This window comes from Rhopalosiphum padi, chromosome 2 (assembly GCF_020882245.1).
Source record: "Rhopalosiphum padi isolate XX-2018 chromosome 2, ASM2088224v1, whole genome shotgun sequence".
Taxonomy (NCBI): Eukaryota; Metazoa; Arthropoda; class Insecta; order Hemiptera; family Aphididae; genus Rhopalosiphum; species Rhopalosiphum padi.
The window spans coordinates 22684524-22707919 of NC_083598.1; the positions used below are offsets into that span (position 1 = coordinate 22684524).

At 26.6% G+C, this 23396-nt stretch overlaps 1 protein-coding gene across 4 annotated transcripts in view; it reads left to right on the forward strand.

Moving 5' to 3' along the window:
• LOC132920540 (uncharacterized) overlaps nt 1–23396 on the forward strand; it is a 43973-nt gene that overhangs the window by 12513 nt on the left and 8064 nt on the right. For 2 of the 4 annotated variants that reach the window (XM_060983009.1, XM_060983012.1), the window contains exon 3: nt 21978–22051. The gene's annotated coding sequence lies outside the window, so the exon portion shown is untranslated. Of the gene's footprint in view, nt 1–4298; nt 4649–21977; nt 22052–23396 lie in introns of those variants that run through there. The other 2 variants (XM_060983010.1, XM_060983011.1) reach the window with 2 other exon arrangements.

Genomic DNA, 23396 nt, shown 5'->3' on the forward strand with positions numbered 1-23396 from the left:
GGCTCTCTGCCTCTCAATATATACCTAAAAATCTGCTACACTTGAACATTAGAATTAAAGATGTATAGATGTATGTATCTTTTGTTAAGTAGTATATAAACCATATATTATGACGTATTGACGTATAATATACTGTGTGGTAGGTATTAATATATTTACGATAATTAAAGCACGTCTAAAATGTATATTACATTATCAATTAAATAATAATGTACATACTAATTAAAACAATTTTAAGGTAAAATGTCTACTAGATACTGAATTTCCATATTTTTATTTTGGGCAAGACGCGCTCACGGCTTATTGATTTTAATCCATACAAAACTTACCAATACATAAAAATGGTATGTACTTTTTGTATCTATAAACCTCATATATCATGGATTATAGTGCTCAGACGTGTTATATCAGAAATAAATAGTGCTCAAACGTATGTGGCAGTGTTTAGGGGAGTATAATTTACATATTAGTAGTTATTATATGAACATTGATGAATTAGGGCGTTTTGTGGTTAGTTTATTTATAGAACACCTAATACCTATGGGCTGTGGTTTATAAATGTATAATAATATTTTATAATACGCTAATTATAAGAAAAAATAATTGCAATATGAATTGGCTTTCACTCCACAAATGCTTCACATACATATTGAAATATTGAAGATTATTTATTAAACATCATGTACATGTTGTTCATTTTGTTATGATGTTTTTATATCATTGATTTTATACTCAATATTATTATTGATATATTAATATGAAAAAAGAAATATTAGAAAATACTAAATATTAACCAATACAAGTCTTGATTGTTTCAAAGACTAATAATTTTTTGTATTATTAATATTTCAGACATTATACAAGTACTTATTATGTTGTAACTCATTTGTATAAAGTATGTCATTATTAATAATAATATATTATTATTAATATTTCGACTCTTATGGAACATTGTTTTGATATTTGAATTATTTTTTTAATTAATTACAAATTACAATAATATAATTAAAAAAAAAAAACACTGTCTAACTCATATCTAAAAATCTATTAATTTTTTAAAAATATTTTTTTACATAATTTTTAGTCGAAATTAAATAACATTTTTTTTTAAAAACATATTAAATATTTAATATTTTTCATAATTAAAATGTTTTATTGTTTTAATTTTTCGAATGACAATATACATATTTAAGTATTCATATTCTACAAAATATTTTTTTAACTATTTCGATACATAAAAATTTAAATTCGAACGAGTAGTTAATGAGTTAAAAGTATTAAAAATATAGACGAATGAAGTAGGTGTTGTCAACAGTTGACGGAGGTATTCCCGCACGATTCTACTCCGGACAAAACTTTGAATACTTATAAGTTATAACTTAAAAACTACTCGTCTGATTTTGATTTGTATATATTTAATCACTCCGAAAAATATTCTACTTCTGAATATGAAATTAAAGATAGGTATATGTTGTCATTTAATATAGTAATAAACTTAAAAATGCACTTGTATTGTTTCAATGGTTCGTTTAAATGTACCTACCACATAGAAATTTTCTGTTCAGTAGTTTAAATTTATGTAGTATACTTTAATATTAGATTATTAGAGTGAATTGGCTTATTAACATAACTTAAAGCCAAAAATGTTATCTGTGTTTTCTCTTGGTTTTTGTTGTATTTTAATTTTTTAGTAAATCATACTAGTTATAACTATGAGTAAACATAGATAATGTGCTTACCTTTAAGTTTGGTAATATATCAATTTACTCTATATTAGTCCTATAAATTAGAACTGCTGAACATACATTTGCTATAGTGATCGATTAATGCGAATTTCACATCATGCTGGTTTACCTATTTATTTACCGTATAATGAATTGATATGTTACGAAGATAGGAAAATAAACTGGGGTTTGTTTATAAATCATAATTGATTGAAAAAAAATCATTTATAACATTAGGAGGATAAAACCCCCTTATATGTATACTATACGTGGCTAAATGAGAAATTTTTTTTAAAAAAAAAGTCGTCAATGAAAAACAATTACAGCATCTGTTTATAGAATTCAAATGCAATTTAATTTTGATTAAGTCGAAAATTATGATAGCTACATATTATGTTGAAAGTAGTGTGACTTAGTAATTGTATATATTTTAAAAGACTTATCAATATCTCATTTAAATAATTTCGTTTATTGGTTATGATTTTTAAATCGTTTTAGTACTTATGAAAACATGTTCATTTTAAATTCGAAAAGATTATATACATTTTGATGAATAAATACATTATTATATACTGACATTTGAGATAAAAGACATTGTTCCTGATCTTGTTAAGTTATAATCAATAATAGCAATAATGTTATAAAAAATATTTAAAGATCGTATATCGGATTTATAATTTTATTTGTTTATTGATAGAGGTCACAGCTGTATTAGTAATTGTGGCTCGACTACATCCAATATTTAAATAATATTATCTTATAACGGCTTATACAATTTTTCTTAGTTCAAAAATGCCGAGTGATTGTGTTGCAATATTGAATATATTATTATTAAAATGAAAACTATTGGTATTCAATAATTTTACATTATCATAATAGTTTTACGTAATACTATAGCTTATAATAATATAAAAGTATATATAAACAATATGTCAGATAATATTTTATTTTTATAAAATATGATGAAATTAATAATAATAATAATAATTTCATGTAATTTAATATCTAGTTTACTCTACCTAATACTTTTTATTTTATTTAAAAGCTATTATGTTTAAGAATCAATTTTTATTTTTTATTCCTAAATTATTTTGTTATCAAATGAGATTGATACCGAAAAAAATATAATTATTGATTGTTTTTGTTAAAATTAAAACACATAAATCAATTAATACACTTACATTTTTTATATTTTTTATCACCTATCGATTTATATTTTATTATATACACACTATACGATTATCATATAGATATAGGTAACAAATTTTCGATAATTACGTAAGTCAAGAGAACACATCTTTAAAAAAAAACACTAAATGATGATTAAAATATTAGTTTTATGACTGAGAAAAAAATAAAATAATAGATACTAAATATAATATACGTAAATGCTCTAAAACATACCAAAATCCAATTTAATTCATTTAATATTGCAATGATCTATGTACGGGGTGATTGACCTAGCATGCCACCCTTTTTTTCCATAATGTAGTTATTCAAAATTTGATTTTTGGATTTTTTAAGTATACCTATTTTACTATAAATTATTTAGTGGATAATTTTTCTATGAGTATGTATGTATCAAAATCAAAGTTCAAACAGTTTTGGTTTTTGAGTTACCTATTTGTTTAGTGGAAGAGGGTAGTTAAATGGAGGAGCCCTATCACTAGTTTATTATTTACTTGGTTCACGTATATGAATACAATTCTATTTTCAGGGGGAGGCCTTAGCTAGGCTAAGCTCCTAGAAACTTCCCCGTCAAAATCCCCGAAATGCTCGCCTGTGTGTTAAAGTAAAAAAGTGTTCATCTGTCTACTTCAATTATGTTTTTAGGATTCAGATTTAGGTATTTCAGTTTTAGTAGTATTCGACAAAACCCTAATAAGTAATAATGTAATACTTGTGTCTATGTCTATATATTTAAAATATATAATATAATGCTCTATAATGCTGAGAGATCCATTCAAAACTTATACAAAAGCTCTAAATTCTTTAATACTCTCGAAGAATCCGTTTTATATCCCTCCACTCGTTCTGCATAGTAATAGTAATAATAATAGATCATACACCGTGGTGACTAAACAAAAGATACATTTCTTTAGGGCCATGTGAAGCCGCGTATTTGAGTGAGAGAGAGCGATTGTGAGTGCGGGAGTGAGTGAGTGAGAGGAGAAAAACGTGCGAGTCAATTAGTTTTACTGCGGTGTTGCCACAATGTGTATGTGCGCGTTCTGCACGGCAACACTGTAGCAGGGAAAAACCTCGATCCGTGGTCTGTGCCTGCGCGTGTGTGCGCTCACGAGGGAGAAGTCGTCGGCGGCCCTGTTCACAGTCGTGGTTACTTCGCAGTATTTGTCGGCTTGCCTAGTGTTTACTGTATGCGTTCATTCACTTTATCCACTCTCTCTCTATCACTCTCACTCATTTCTCTTTATCTATCTCTCACTCCCACTCTCCATCTCCCTTCCGCCACTCCGTTTTATATTTACCAATATTATTATCATTATTGTTCCGAAAATATTTTACTATCGGAAATTATACAAAAATAAGTGTATAATGTATAAATATTATATATATTATATTTATATATAATTTACATATTATAAATATATAACTAAAAATTGTAATATACTTAATAATATAATTATATATCATAAACTATTTAAAAATTACGTACACTGATAATATAATAAAAATGTATGAGTACTAATTTTGTGTTAAAATAGTGTTTCACCGCGGCAATCGGTTTTGTTTGATAAATTAGTGCAACACATACGGTGGTCTAATATAATATTATTTCTGCGTTTGAATTCGTTTTTAAGTGATTTGTTTCTTCTCCTTTCCCAGTTTTAAAATATAAACGTTTGTACGAGAAATATCGATCTACTACGGTGGGTGCGTCGTACAGGATCACAATATTTCCGGTGAGTGACACCAAATTATATTAATATGTTGTGATTATATTCATTAACATTTCATCGTAATTAAAAAAAAAAAACCATCAAATGTCAACTGTCAACTGTTACTTGGGGTATAACTTATAAATAATTGTTATGTTTAAACACTATAAACAAATTAAATATCTAGGTGCATTTGATCAATAACGTGGCCTAGATTTTATGTTGTTCTATCGTATGACAACGGGTATTTTTTTTTGTTTGAACAAATTCAAATAAATAATTATACATTTTATTCACAATTCACGTGACAGTAAATACATCTCTAAAATTACTCAAGTATTATAGATAGGTAAGTAGTCAAGGCAACACCCACGTTAACGCTCTTTCAGTTCGCTCCCTTCATGTGCTGTAATGCAACCACCCTTGTATATTTGGAGGGATGTTTTGAACATACACATTTTTAGTTATTAAGAAGTGTTAGTATATTTGCTAAAAATATTCCAAGTACGTCATAAATTTGATTTTTCCAAAAACTTTAATACCTATTTAAATATTTAATATTGCAACTTTGAATTACAATTTGAAACAAAGATTAATTTAATTTTTTTATAGATATTCCTTTATACATGAATAATATTTGTAATATTCGTATTTATATCATATTTATCATGGTCCACGGATAATAAAAAAAATTGTATTATTCATTGACAATTAAATTTAAAATATAATATAACATCGATGATGATTAATTTAATATTACTATACCTATTATCAATTTTATTCAAATGAAACACATAAGAAAATTATTATTCTAAATTCATAAAACGTCTTCTATACAGATTTATACGATTTTTATTTCGATACTGAATGTTTATTTTTAATTATTTTATTTCACAATTATGATTTTGATTGCAAAATAATAAATGTTAGAATTTTTCATACATTTTTGATTTTCTTGAGATTAACAACAGACATTTCTCAATCATTTAAAAATATTTGTGTCCTTATGTTGTTTGATGTTGTTCTTCAAATTAAATTACAAATATATTAAGTTTATTATATACTGATGTAATATTATAACAGCTAGCAATTTGTTGTTGGTCCTATTACACTAGTACAAAGTAGATTTAAACCCCACAAAAATGTGTTGTGTAAAGCAGCGGTTTTCAAGCTTTTTTTTTACGTACCACTTAGGTATATTATCAATCAGTCGCGTACCACTAATAACTAAAAATAGAACAATTTAAAATATTGTACAGTTAAATATATTTTTTTTTAAATAATAAGCAGTAAAATACTACAACTAGAGTAGAATTATTTTTTATTTATTAGTTTTAAAAATAAGATATAAAATATAAATTAAATAATTGAATGGGTTTATTATCCAAAAACGGCCCTCCGCGTAACCACAGTTTGAGAACTGCTGGTGTAAAGTCTAGTGGCTATTCATTATCCTATTATTAAATCGAAAGATGATTAGTATATTATGTGACATGTGTTAGGTCTTTTTAAATAAGTATTTATCAATTTTAAAATTATATAATATATGCGTTGTACCAAAATTTTGTATTTCAAGAACTTAATTGAACTGGCTAAAAAAATTGTAAAAATGTCGTGGTTATGTTACCATAATTTAGTCCGGCGAACATTGTTACAACCCATCAGCTGTTAGAAAATGATAGAGCGATGAACTGCGAAAGCTCCGATTTCTTTAAATGCTGTATAGTTAAAAAAGTGTTTAACATCAAACATTTCTAATAAAATAACTACCATTTATTTATTAAATATAGACACTGAGACATATCTTCAATGCAATAAATAACAGTGCAAAAGTGTTTAATATTATCTCAATTATGCTTTAAATTGTAATAACTTGATTTACTTCTCTATATTCGTTATTTGTTTGTTCTAATTAATAATAGTATAATATTATTATCTAATTTTTTTTGTAAGAAAAAATATTTAACCACTTAGATTTTTACTTCAATTATGTTGATTTAATTACAACGAGGAACTTATTCGAAATAAACGTGAACCGTCGTAATTTTTTAGACCTTGACATCAAAAGTTAATGTTAAAAATATTTAATATTTATAATTAAACTAATTAAAGACCGTTAAAATCAATAAATACAAATAAAATAGTCTTAAAATATATTCTTATTATGTAAAATATATAATTGATATTCTCTTGTTTAATAGTATTTTTTTAATGATTTTGTATTTTAATTGACCTCATTATTCGTATTATATTTAAACATCGATTAAGTATTCATAAGTTCATATCTAATTTCGTAAAACTCGTAAATTTTGTTGAAATATATTATACTTTATTATACGTGTTTTTTAAAATAGTTTTATCAAAGATATTATTTGTAATTTTACATGACCTATGATACCTAGATTTCTGGATAAATGTATAACTTAAAAATTATATCACCATAATTTTGATCAAAATCGTGGTTTTAAAGTGACAATAGAAATTTAAATTACAAAAAAATACCTTATAAGTATTTTAAAACAAATTATTTTTCTTAGTCTATATAATACTGACATTTAAAAATTATAACAATAATCACAATTAGTAAACACATAATAAAATAACTTTCCAGTGCCATAATGACAATCACCTTTTGTGTATCTATTCCTCCACCCTCTCTCTTATCGTCACACCTAACTTATACACACACGTGTGTTGCGCTGTCTGTGCCTTGACACCAATTCAGCGTGTTTGAATAGGTTGACAACCGTAACTGCTGCAGTTGGTCCTTGTAAAACGAAAAAAAAATATTATTTTGAAACAGAATAGTTCTTCAGTAAAAACTGTTTATTTTAACCAAGTTTTTTCAAAACTAAGTATACTAATAAGTAAATATACAAGAGAAGAATGTATATATTTTATTTTTTGTTAGATACTCACCGCATTTATAAAAAGTATCAATATAATTATTTTTTATTCGGTGATGTAAATATGTTATATCATTATATTTATAAATTATAATGAATAATTATAATATTATAATGTATAATAAACTTATTTTGAAGCCTACTATAAGTGGTTTTTACTTTTTTTTTTGTATGTATTCAGTGTGCATTGTTTTCTGAAACTTGAACTATTATAGGTGCACTTTACATTTTGTATATTATGCTTTGTATGTAGTACATAAATATCAAAGGTACCAGCAATAATTTTTTTAATAATAATTAATTATACGAAAGTATAAGCAGGATTAGGAGGAACTTAGTTATTAAATGTATTCCAAATCATTAAACGACTATCAGTGATAATGTGATATTCTTATGTAGGTCAATTAGACGACAATCGTAATCAAATTATCAATGATTTTAATAGACATATTGTGTTTATTATTATTATTAAATTTTTCTATCGTGATATTACGTTACGCAATTCTAAAGCCTAAATTATTTTAACGTTTTCGTTTAAAGTAATCAAAATGTAAACAAACAGTACTTAAATTCATATCTCTATAAACAGTCTAAACCATGTCTTAATTTTTAAATGAAAGTAAAAAATATACTGTCGTTTATAATTATTCTACTATCTACTTCTGAAAATCAAAAATAAATATTATTTTTATACCTACCGGCTATACCCTCTATACATGGGTGTTTTTTCTAGATACTTAGTGAAAACATTATTGAAACCCTCACCACATGTCCGAGTATTAGGAGGTATACATGTATTAAAATAAAAAAATGAATTCAGAAATATCATCTTTTTTAAATAAAACTTACCGCAAATCCTCAAATATATTTGTTTATCATCCTTGGATTGGCAATATTCTACGAAAATAATATTAGCTATATTTTCAATACCGTAACCATAACTATGTATTAATATATAGTTAACACCTGCTGTATATATTTTTTCAATTACTTTACCTTTCTTCCGATTTTGGTTTAAGGGACGGAATAAGAAAAAAACCATTAAATACGTACTATAACACCCCTTGGGATAAAACGCGCGTGTTAGTACGCAACGTAAAAGAACGGGTCCGTCCCAATTCTACCCCAAGGTACAGTGAACCCCTTGTTACAAACCATCTGGCTGTGCACGTCTATGAATAAACAGGACGTATTTTTAAGACATGTGTTAGAAAGGATATATTTTGTTTTTAAATGTATTTTTAATATTACCTTCCTAAAATATTTTGGTCCTTAAAGATCATGTAAAACGAATGGTTTTCAACATTTATAGTAACTATTACATATTATATTAGGTATTCACTTTAAGTGTACATAATAATTTATACTTGTATTATTGGCTATTGCATCTGAACAAATAGGTATGCATTATTATTAATTAAAAAAAAATTGCATTTGAAACTGTATGGTATAATTTATATTATAATTCTGGGCGTACTCTCTCATTTAGCTCCCGGGGACCAGGGCCTGTTCCTAACTAGGTCAACGCCGCCTCCATAGCTGCCGCCGACGCTGCCGCCGTCACCATTAAACTTATCTAATTGCCCTTCGCGCCCAACTCGTCAGTTGTTTCCGTTGCATGTGTATCGATTATAATATATTATTATTAGTTATTACATATTATAATAAATAATCAGACAATTATTAATGTCAATGGCTGTATTATTGTGAAAAATAAAGTTATACTATACCACTGTAATATTGTTACTTCAAATCCAGATTATTATTGTTTATGGAACCTAAACAACAAACTTTGAACCATAAATCACCCGAATTAAAACAAAATCTGTAAAACACGTATTTTATTCAAAACTATGCTAATTAATTTTTTTTTTAAGTCTTAGATACCTAATTACTATTGTTATTTAATTTTTTATTTCAATATACTAATACTATCTAGAAATTAATATTAATATTGTTGATGTATACATAATATAAAAAATTTTAAAGTTAATTATTTTAAACGCTCAACAATTTTTTTTTTAAAACTTGTTGTTTTTGCCTTCTTTACATTGGTTAATGCATATCGTCTAGAATTGTATTGCACAATCTCGTCGTTGTCATCAACTAGCCACTGTTGTGAAATTAATTGACGAAGCAACTCAACCGTTTTCGCTTTCACGGAACGTTTCTTTTGCTTTCGCGGTTTTTTCACTACTTTTATTCTGATTCCTTTCACAGTATCACACACACATTCTTAGCGAAGGACGATTTTTATGACGCGACTGTAATTTATATTAGTGCAAATCCTAATGGCTAATTAATATTAGTATTTATATAGTTTTATTATATGTCTATTAAAATATTGTTGGCCAAATAAATACAGAATATTTTGAATATTTCATTCAATACTCTATTAAATGTATTATGAAATACTGAAATACCTGATTATTAAATAGTTAGCATATAAAATAATTATTTTTTTTTTTTAATAAGTAATAATTGTATATTAGTATTTACACGCAACCAAGCGTATAGTATTCTATCAGCGCCTCGTTTTTTTTCAAGAGTATCACATTATACACAAAACTGGGTAAATTCTCCACGTGTGTGTAGTGTGTGTTTTGTTGCCGTGGGGTGTAACGGTACGATAGGAGGGTGGATGAACCCGGGAACATAGCGTAAATATATGACCCTTCCCTACCCACGGAAACAGCTGATGAGAATTATTCTGCAGATGCCTCAATTTAAGGTGGGAAAGAACGGTCGTTTGTTGGGGACCGTTTTAACGAAACCTGTACCGTGTCTGCGTCAGTACTCAGTACACGAAGCATTAAAATATTATACAGTTCTAAATCAAAACATCGGATATAATATTAATATATCTATTAGATAACTTATGCTCATTGAGTAGAAATTCTAAATAATTCATAATTATACAATTTTTATAATTTACAGGTTTCATTAAACAGCTGTAAACAATCTTTTATAAGTAGTAAAAATTATATTTCATAAGTTATTACTAATTAATGATTATATTCCACAATTGGAAAATGTATTAAAGTTAAAGAATTGGTCAAAAATAATAAATTTCCAAATGTACCTAATAAGAATAACTTATATAGTTATATTTAACGATATAAGTATCAAATAAATAACATAATTAAAATATTGTAAAATGTAAAGTATTTAATTAATATAATATTGTTGTTCTGTAATTAACGTAGAACATGAAACTGAATCATAACAAATTATGATGAAAAATAATGTTTTTAATACATAAGTCATATCTATAAGCTAAGATTATATTTTAGTATTTAGTGTAAATCTTTATTTATGTTGGCAATCGTGTTTATAACACGAAATTGTAATAGTAACTCAGCATATCTATATTATAAAACAAAATTAGAACATTCTTAAAATTACACATGCATTTTTATGCTTCCGTAAAGTAAAAAATATACTATAAAAAATGCCATTATTTTATCATATTTTATAATTAACGTTTTCCTTTTTTATTATTATGGAATCATTTTTAAGAAAAGTAGTATATTTTGACTATTTTGTTCCAACCACCATTTGTATATTTAGATTCTATAGTAACTATAGTAATCCATTTCAGATCCTTTAATATATAAAGTTTATTTTATGATAAAATGTTTAATTGACTAGTTAAATATTAAATTTATCTAAATAATCTGGAGCTTATCTGGGTGTGAGAGACACTTCACATATAGGCCACTTAAAATAGTGTGTAAAATAAATAACTGAAAGATATTTTCAGTAGTATTCTATTAAAAATATTAATTTTTTGAATAATAGCCATGTTTAAATTTTGACTAAGATATAATTATTTCAAATTCTTCAATTTCTTTGAAAGTTCTATAACATTTAAAAATAAATAATAAATTATAGTTACTTGGTATTTTTAGAAAAATTAACCAACCATGAAATGTTAAATAAAACAATATTTATTGTTAATGGTTGTCACTTTTTACTAAAGCAGTGCACATTCATTTAATTACATTACCTAGAACTTGTAGCCTGCTTATAAGAAAAACATAATTTAATTCAAACAAATAATATTTTATTTACATATTTTTATAATATTGAGTAGTAATAGATTACAATTCAAAGCATAAGTAAAATTAAATATTACTTGGAATTTATTTTATTATAGTGTTCACTGTAATATTTTTTATTAACTAGACGTTTAATTATTTTTTAATTTCCTTTTGTGCACTTGTGTTTTGATATTTGTAATGTAGAAAAATCAAAAGGTATCGTATCTGGTCAACAAAAATAAAAATAAATATTATATGGCCTTCCACTTTATTTAAAATAACGTTTTTTTATAAATTGAATATATTTGTAGACATTGATATAATTATTAATTATAATATTTATTGCAACAACTAAATATACGATGTAGAAAAACTTATTAAATAAAAAGTTGCGAGCTCATTCAATAAGTATATTAATTTTGAATACGGATGAGGTGTTAAGTATAACATTTTTTAAGATACGAATTCCATAAGTTTCTTAGTGCTTCTTAGATTGAACATTAATATAATATTTTGAAAAAATATTTTTATAACTATTTAGTTGTTTTTCAGAAAATTACAATGAATATTTAACTTAATAATAATTGTCACCCGTGTTTATTTGATTATTACAAAATTTTCAAAATCTTAAACATTTATAAAATAATATCATTGTGAAAAATTATAATTACTTAAAACCAGGGTTCGGGACTTATAAAGCATTAAAAATAACACTAAAATATGACTTAATAAACTTCAAAATATGCACTATAAATAAAAAAAGCTATTACAAATAATTAACAAAAAGGATTTATTAGATACCTATGAAAAAAAATAATGGTTTTTGGGAATAAAATATAGTATATGTAAATATAACATTGATAAATAATAACTTAAAATTTGTTGCAGTTAATAAAGTTTTTACCTTTGCGATTGCATTGAACTATTAGGTGTTTTCGAACGTTTTTAAACAAGAAAACTCTTCTATTAGGATTATCCAACTCAGATAACTATACTGTTTTTGATCGTTTTAGATTGCTTTTGTTGAGTATTTATAGATCACGATAATGTGCAAAATTTGATAAATAGCTACACAAATAATAATACTATGCTTAAAATAAATATTTATAAATTGTTAGTCAACATTTGGAATAATAAATTTTGAACAGTTACAATGTAGCAAAAACAATTAAAAATAAGCAAAATAAAATTTTATATTTGAATTCTTCGTAGTATAAAACTTATTTGTTAATCACTCTGCTATGTTTTACTACATCTCACGTTTGCAGATGTCATCTATGATAGATATGAAAATGTTAAAAGTCCCAAATTCTGCTTATAACTTATGAGTTAAAAATTTAAAAAAACTATTCAAACACCCTGATTCTCTATAGAATTTTTTTTGCTTAGAATTACTTTCAGTTTAGAATGCAATAGGTTTTATCATTGCTTTTAAATTATTAACAGTGTGTTCTACCATGTTTTTAAAAATACATTTTTACAAAGTTTAATGGATACAATAGAAATATAGAGTTTATACAAAAGGTCTGTAATAATGAAATAGTTTATAATCTAATCGAGTTGCAGTTCCGGTCATTGGCCCGGAAATCGGAACTGGGCTTTTCGATCATACTTTTCGTACCACTATACATAAGCGTTGAACGAATTGGCTTTTATTAAAAATATTATTATAAAATTGTATTACATGTCAATTCAGAATTCTTTGAATCCTAGTGAATTGATTTAACTGTACTTATTGTTACGTAGTAACCTATAATTCAAGCTTAATTGGTTTTTTATAGTGTCCTATACACATCCAATTATTTATAAATTAATGTAAAATATATTTTGCAAAAGTGACTAGTGAGAAATAATATTTATCATGGTAGTACTTATATGGGCATTGAGCATTCTAAGTTTAAATTATATTAATTGTATTTTTTTCGTCTTAACATGTAATATACGTTTCTTTTTTCTATTGTCATAGAGATCTCCCAATTGTGTTTACAATGAATAATAAATGGGAAATGTAAATCAATATAAGCATATTATGAGATGTTGATTATAAAATAGCATTGTTATTATTATCAGAGATCTCAATATTATTATATAATAAGAAACCGAAATATGATATTCATGGTCATCACTCATCGTTATTCTGGTTATTATTGATTTATTTAAATGTTATAATTTCAAATATAATACATTTTTTTTCGGGATACTTAATAGTTATCTATTATTTTTTAGTTGGTTTTGATCAATCTCAAATTTTATGAATTGATTATTTGCTTAAAAAATTTGATGCGTTTTATAAAATAAATATATTAATATACATAATATTAAAATTGTTATTTACTCTCAAATAATTTTTTGTTTGAAATAAATTTTTTCTATATACAATTGGATGAAATATTAAAATATTGTAAAATGAAAGACTATAAATAATTTTACTTGTAAGTTGATATTTAATTTACGTTTTAATGATTCTATATTAAAGATTCTACTCAAACACGATGTATTAATAAACACTACCTTTTTATTTTTTAAATACCAATAATTAAAGTGTTTATAATATTATATAGCTGTTTGAAGAATATATTATATAAATACAATAATAAACGTTATATACACCAGTCTATACAAAAATACTATACCTAGTCTGGACGAGTTAAAGACACGTGAGCGGATATATGTTAAAAAAATGCGTGCGTTTACCCAATGCAGTAAAATATTACATTATTATGGATGTTGTTTGTATTCTTCGTCTGTTGTCGAAGACAAATGCAACGCGACGGTGATGGTGGGCGTACTCGCACTGTGTACGAGTTCTGGTGATTGGCAGGCAAAGAATTACCGGTGAATCACGGGTGTACGGAGACTATCGGAGGAAGTACCTATGTAAATTAATTTCACAATTATTGCCGCTAGTAGGTCCAGGACTAGGAAGGGGTAGAGGAAACCATGGAAGGACAAAGTGCCTAAAAAAAAAAAAAATAATAATATTAAAACAAACGGCCAAGGTCGACGGCGGCAGTAGCGTTAGAGAATACGCCGTATCGTCGTTACTTGTTACTGCAGCCGTTTGAAGGTTACAATATGAGAGGATCACAAAACTGATACGATTGGCAAGTGTTCATAAGTGGGGGCTATAGTCTATAGGGAGTGCAATGGAACAGGTAAAATAGTAGGAGGTACTTTATAGTTTATAGGTACAATACATCGTTGTCATGTATAAATGTATTCTATCCGTGAGAAACTGCGGTCACTTCTCTCGTTATGGAATAATAATAATAATAAAAAAGTAAATTAGATTTCTGAAAGAGAAGAGCAAGGTGGACGGACGGAGAGATTGCCATCACTGTTATTACTTATTACTATTATAGTATTATATTTTTGTTATTATTATTATCTATTATTATAAATTGCGTACCTACGAGTAATATTGTTCGAAGCAATCAATACTAAACTATGATTTCATCCAGATGAATATTGGCCTTGAAAAATGATTTCGAAAGAATCTGTATCTGCCTTCATTCTGAGTGCATTATCGTAACGTAAACGTGTCCTGTAATATTATTCAATGCAATACGTCTTAGCTCAAAACCTCATATTATGGTTTTTTAACTCATATTTATTTTTTTTTATTTTATTCATTATTTTTAAAACTTATAACTTATAAGATAGTCAAATCCGTTATTTAATACTTATTGTTTAACTTAAATTTAATGCATGTTTTTTAGTTGAAAAAATTATTAATGTTATTGCTCAAGTTCATTATTTTTAGTATTTTATTTTATACTATTATATATTTAATTAATCAATTATTAGTTGGAAAGTTTTATCACGCCTTCCATGGTTATTATTACTTAAAATTATGTAGAAGAAATATTTTTAAAAACATTAATGTTTTCTTATATAGCTGGTATTATATTTTAAAGCTTTTTGTTGAGGAAAAAAATGTTTGTTTGAGAAATACGTTTTTTATCAACATAAATCTATATAAAAAAAAAAGGAGAATTTTAAATTCTATAAATGGCTCAAAAAAAGCCAACACACTTAGAAAATTACTTCATGTCTAGAACATTTTAATATAAATATTTGGTTATGTATTTAGGGTTTTTCATTTTTAATTTAAAACATAATAAATTCATAACAAAGTCGATTTTGACAAAAAACTACTAAAATTTAGAGAAAAAAACATTTAAATTGATTTATTTATTAATTATTAATTATAATTTATAATATTGTAAAAATGTGTATATTATTAAATTAATAAAATATTTATGATTATAATAATAAAAAAAACATTTCAGAGCCATTAATATTATATAGTGTCAAGTGCACGTGACCTTGTCTAGAGACCACGGACGTTCCCCTCCCCTCGTTATGGTATATATCCACTGTTTAGTGCATAGTATAGGTGACGTGCATGTTATGCACCGACCGGCCCCACAGCCGTTGTCTAAAAGGTTTCTGCAAATCGCACGATCCAACGGCGTTTCGCAATGACTTAATGTCACGCCAACTATAAATACATTTCGAAATGCATAGTAGAACCCACCATCTTGTAGTTTCGCAATAACGGTGCACAAGGGATACGGTATAATAAGTAGACGTGACTGCTACACCAACATAGTATCTGTACTTGCCTTATCCTGTGTATAATATATGCGATGCCTTGTCGATTTATTAGTGGCAGAGAGGCGTTGGTACTTTTTTCTTATTGTTGTTATGCTTAAACTTATATATTCAACTTTAAATTATCAAAATATATTATCATTATAGACTGCAACATCTGCAACAGATTTACCTAGATTTGTTACTTGTTTATAGAACTGCAATATTATGTTAAACTTTTATTGTCTAATAGTTATAATGAGGTTTATTATGAAACAGGTTTTACTTATAAAATTGATTGATTTTATAAAAATTCGTTCCTTTTTTTCAATAAGTTTGTTACAATCCTACAACCTCTTCGTTTCATGATTGTGTTTTGAAAAGGTTATTTTTTGAAATTTACAAAATGTTTAAAAATAAGATATGTATTATACCGATACCACCTTCGTTGCATTTTCATATTCTAAAAATGTGTTGTACTTCCCCTATATTATAATTTATAAGCAGTTCCACATTCATAATTCATTGTGTATTTGAATATACGATTTGAGTTAAAGTTCTTAATGGCTTGATGTGGTGACATGCGATACGATTGGATTTTTTTCCTTTATAGTTTATAGCATTATGCAGTTATTCATTACAGTTTAGTGACATACAAATGCAACGGACTGTTGTCTACGACCATAACCTTAGACAATGTCAATACTAGACTGTGTCGGTAACGATTACGAAAACAGCAATGGCAAAAAACTAACGTGCGCAACCAGTCCATTAGACCCGTGTGCAGGGTCGTGGGTTGGTCGAACTACCGCAAGTCGTCGCGCGGGAACTTGGCTAGCCCCGTCACTCCCTGTGTAGCTGTGTTATATTAATAGTATTAGTTTTTTATTTTTCCTTTGAAACTATTTAAACGTAGATGGCATTTTTGTATTTAATTTTCCTTTGCACCGTCATTGTTACGTCCAATAGTGTTAACGACTACCGTTTTGTTTAAACAGTATACACAACCACTATACACTTTGTTTTTTTTCACTCGACCGAAACGAGAGGTTTTGTGTTTCCGCCCTCATTTGAACATTGTTGGTATAGGAGAAATTTTGTTCTCACTCGGTTCCGCTACTACTTATTACCTCTTACCTGTCGTTCTGTCCGACGTTATTTAAAATTTACCTGCATTTTTTTACATATTTCAAACGTTATGTTGACACGATAAAAACATTATATTCTAAGAACTAAAAACATGTGGGGTTAATTTTTTATTTACAAAATACATTTCGTAATAATGGACTTGGACAAAAAAATCAATTAAGTTACCATATTTTATTTATTGATTGATGTAGTATATCTAGGTACTATTAAAAATGTAGGTGTAACAAAAATTCAAAACTCGTATTCCCCAATACAGTCTGAATAATGCCTACAAAATAACATTGATTGCTTGCTTATGTTTATAATATTAAATATACTTTAATTAAGTACATACTGCAGTTTAATGTTGTTTATTTTAAATCGCGTACCTACATAATCAAAATCTAAATGTTTCTAGAGGCCAAGTGCATAATAATTAATTGTTGATCGGTAAAGTAGATACAATTTAACAGTAGTATGGTCTTATGGATTATGCATTGATGACATCTGAACCATATGTAGTTATCAAAAGTATTTTATACAATAACTTATAAATTGAAAAAATGTCATATATATAGTCTGATATAAATATAAAAACAATTTCGTAGTGAGTAATTAAAATTAAAAACAAAATAATATTGTAGGTCGAGACGTTTGGCACAAGACAAATAACATCATCTTGTTGTACTAACAACAGATGAGTCACATTTTAGTGAAGGAGTGCAGCATAGTGCACATGCAACTACGAAAAAATTCAATTCTAAAAAAATCCCATAAAGCAGCCATTAATAATTCATTCCATAACCTCGGAAATTTTAATGTGCCAAGTGCAATTTTAAACACTTGACGTTTTTATACGCCATTTGTGGTTTTCTATCCCCTCTTTCCTGGTTCGTGATATATTCACTGCAACACTGTCCAGTTTAATTAATTAAATGAACGTAGCAACGAGAAAATATATAGTATACCTATATAAGGCTCTAACTTATAAGCACATTAAATATTATTCATAATTATTTCGGTTGTCTTTTAGTATTCAGTCACAAGTATAATAATAATTATAAAATATTATAAAAAATGATAACGTGCACGGCAAACGCTATGCAGTTTTTCGTTTTAAGAATATTATCGTGCATCGATCGGCGGGAACTTCCGTTGATTACTTTTATTTGTTCGAGACGTGGGCGACAATTGCGAGGGAGGGTGGCGTTATTGAATTGGACTATTGGAGCAATGGAACTCTGGTCTGTCCACGGACATGTTTGTGTGATTATATATTTTATTATTATTATGTTTTATTTATATGCCGTATAGAGAAAAAATATCCCATAGAAACGACTATAGAACCGGGAAAAACTAATAAATTATTATTATACATATATTGTTGTATATACGCGGTGTCAACTAAAAAGGGGATAGCGAAAAAGATCGATGACGCTTTTGGCCATCGGTAGCGGGATGGGGGTTGGTGGTCTTTCTCCCCTCCCATTCACCACCGTGCAAGGGGTCGCGTGATACGATCTGCGGCGGCGTTCCACTTCGATTCGATTCGAGGCGGTGACTACGACGTCAGCGACTGTGCCGTTTTTTAGTGGCATCTGCTGTGAATTAGAGCGCAAGCGCCGCCGCCGCCGATAATACACATTTCGCGCGCGCACAGCAACAGGAGCGAAACTGCACGGGTTGTCCCAGGTCAGTGATGACACACTAAATTTTAACACATTTGGCCGTTGCTACCGACGACGTCCGTCTGTGCGCACACACACTCGTCGTTTGAAACGCACATGTGCCAATAATAACGCGTCGTTTTTCGCGGGATACACACACACATTCACAAGCGAGCGTAGACGTAGACGGCCGATTAATGATTTTATTAAATATATTATATGATGATGTACTACGCGTTGCGGTGTTGTAATACATAAGTATTAAATATTAGTATAATGTTAAGTTGCGATTATTACGCAAGCGAGTGATGCGCTTTTGACCTGATGCACTGCCCCACCTCATTGCCAACTCAGTCGGGTTTAATGTTATAACCATAATGATATAAATTTTTATTACAAATACCTTTTCGAATAATAATGTTATTCTCTTAAGATTTATATATTATTTTATTAATCAAAAAACATATTATTACGTCTCATTCTATCGCCGATTTGTGGATTTATTAGCAATCTATAAAAATTGTATTTAAATTTTTCACGTGAAATGTGCTTTTACCTAATAGCCGTGGTGTGGTTTACTTACGAATCGGACATCGAACCCTGCAACAGAAACACGCGTCTGCGCCACACTTGCACTCTCCGATTTACTGTATACCGTTCTTTATTTGTACACTGCAATATTCCAAATAATTTCAATTAATTTATTTGGAAATTATGTGTAAAAATTCTACGCATATTGTCATATATAAAAATTAAATTTATTATTATGCCTTTCCTAATATTATATCTTGACCACGCCTTCAAGACTACGCCTTTGAGGAAATCATTGAATACCGATGCAATTGTCTTTCAATATAATTAAATTGTTGTGATTATTGTAGCTTATAAAGCATTTTTTTCATTCACGTTCGTTAAATTATAGTTTGATAAAACTTAGCTATTATACATATGTGTTTTTTGTTCTAAACACATTGCCGTTCACACAGTTGTGTTTATAATTTATTGTTCGATTGTCGTTTAATAAATATTATCATGTAATCAATTTAATTAGTTTTATAATATTAAATAATGCTTGTTCAATTTCAATGGCAATAAATTCATTAATGTTATTTCAATTATCGTCTGAAGATCATATAATATTAAAAATATATCTTCATTAATGAATTTTCGTCAATAATATTACACATATTACCTATATTATATAGGTATTTTTTTCAAGAGGACGCTACCCATATAATATTATGTTGTCTCCATCTTACAAATGTATAACATAGCAAAAACTGTTATGCGTGGGAGAGAAACGAGAAGATAACACTCATAACTAAGAAACGAAATTTTCACTACATTAAAATGAGAACTTTTTCTGTGAAATATCGTTTTTATTTTTTCGATATCGGGATTAACAAAGTTATTCAAGTTTGAAAAACACAAAAATAATGGATTTGATTTTGAAATGGTCAAAACATTTTTCTTATAAGTGATATCTAAAAATAAAATAAAATCGATATTTCACAGATCATGTTCTCAACTATATTATATTGTGTATCAATTTAAAACACATGCAGGTCTAGCGCCCTTTTAAGTATTTGGTAATTAATTTGCAAATGTATTTTTAATTCTATATTTACTTCATAATAATATTATAACATAAATAGTTTGTCCATTTACATACTTCATTGAGCAATAACCTGTACAATATTTGTATAATAATTACTAATTAGCTTTTTGTTTTTTAGTTCAGTCTGTAGCAGTTGATTTATTATACAAATCTAAAAGTTATCAATGATGTAAAGTCTTATCAATCATCATCGCATAATATGTAGTATTGTTGTCATATATATTATTGCAATAATCTCTCAATTAATTACCAACATTAAAGCCTACAGTAAACATAATTAAAAATGTATAATGAGTATGATTTTATGTTTTATATTAAACATTAAACAATTCTTATTTACACTTATATTGAAGTCTATTTATACTTATTTCGGATTTTAAATTTTTCATCTAGAATATGTGCCCGTTTACCAAAAAATATTATTATAATTAGATTTAATTCAATAATTTACTAATTCTTCATATTATGATGAACGTATATGTTCATATACGACTAAGATCAGTTCTACACTTCTACCTATACAATATTTTAATATTGACGTTTAATGTTTATACTTTACACTACTAATTTGATTTTTAACTTTATGATAGACGTTATCTGGATGTTTCAGTATTATTATAGGTGTTGAATTATTAATGCATTGTGTGTTAATTTAAATTTTTCCTTGATTATGAATGTATTACTTAAAGACATTTTGCAATGTTATCAAAAGATATTTGTGTATACTATATATAGATTTTAAGATAGCTTGACACTAGGTAACATTTCATTTTGTAATGCAAAATGTAAGGACTAAAACTATAAGGTTCTTTATGTGCATTAATTTCTATAGTGTCAATAATATTCTTTATTTCATACTGAATTTTACACAATATTTTAAAATCAGTCATAACCTAAATATTTCTCTGCTCTATAAAACAAAAATTAACTAACCAAGACCAAAATTATATTTATTCTTTATTCCTAACGATGTATTAAAAATAATTAAATTCTTTGAAATATGGTTAATCGTTGTAACGTTGTAAAGAAAAAAATAAAATACTGAATAATATATAACACTATGTGTAAAATATACTGATATTTTTATATGAATTGCAAAAAGGTAATCGTGGGCGTTACACGTATTTAAAAAAATACGGTAATTATTTCTACGTTCCCATTTTAAATCAAAGAATAGTAAAAACACAATAAAAGTTAATATTTTGTACATAGATACATTATAAAAATTATATCTTATAAAAGTATACTTTTACACCTTTTAATTTAACGCCCACGTATAGAGACAACTTTATTTGATTATTTTTATATTAGCTTATTTATATTATCCATGTACATATCGTGTTTGTTCTTTTATTTCATTCATAACTAATGAGTTGTATTTTTTATTTGTTGCAGGTATGTTTTAATCTTTATTAAAAATCCATAAATTGATATTCAGTATCAAAATTGACAATTTATTTACATACATGGTAAGTAAAAGTTTAAATCAACATGACAAGATGTTTTTTTTTTTTTTAATGAAAAATATCTATTTAGTAAACATAGTTATTTACTCAATTCTAATATATACTAAGTAAATTTAATTTTTACGGGTCAATACTTTTTAAAACAACGTGATAGGAATTATTTAATTTGTTACTAGCATTGTCATTATTATTGTTCTTGTTTTGAAGGGTTTACCTTCCTGTTTTAGATTATCTTATATTTTAAAATTAGTTAGTACCTAAATATCGAAAATAATTTGTTCGTGTACATACATTTTAAGTCTATTGTTCTTTTTGTACGTGAATGAAAATTAAATTAACTGGTTGTTACTTTGTAATTATTTAAAACCATTACGAATACTAAAATTACCGTTACAAATGCTTATACACGCCAGCTTCAACTCAAAATTACTTTCAATATAAGTTTATACTTCGTTTGTTTATTTACCCTTTTTTGAAAAACTGTCTGAATTTTCGTATAACTTGAACGGTAGATACTATAGGTATTTAATATAAATTCAAAATTATATTTTGGTCTTCTCAAGTTATAACAGATCAATTCTTTTGTTGTTTAAAAAATGATTAATTGTACATTTTTATTACTCACTGTAGGTACTCAATATTTTTATTCATATTTTATTGGGCTTTCATGATTGTTTATGAAATATATTTTTGAAAAATTGTATTTTTATTACACTATTATTATTAATTTATGTATAGATTTTTATGTGTTTATATTTATACACTTGTGGGTAGTGGTAATAATATAGATTAATATTACTGGCTTTCGTGTAAGCAGGTGATTTACCTTTTAATTTTAAATGTGGTTGGTAATCAATAATCATCAAATTTTATATATATTTCTCAACTGTTAACTATATCAAGCGTCTGATCTGAATTCATACTTATTAGTTACATTTTATAATTAAAAGTATATACATTATACACACACACGTCACACATATATACAATATATATATGGAACTTATTATAAATGCCGATAATTTTATAATTAATTATGATCTAATAATGTAGGTATACGCGAACAATATTTTTTTATGTATACTGATCTTAATAAATTTTGAATTCATCTTTATTGGTTTTGAAGTACGCCTATTTTATATGTTTATTTAAAATATGAATACAAAATATAAATATAATTTAAATATTAATTCGTTAACTTATTGGACAAACTAATAAAGTAATAACTGCAGGTTCATTTTATATCGTGATGTATGTATACTGTATAGAAAAGTATATAAAACTGAAAATCGATGTCTGATGAATGGGTGAGATCAAGAAATTAAAACTTATGACAATACATAACTAC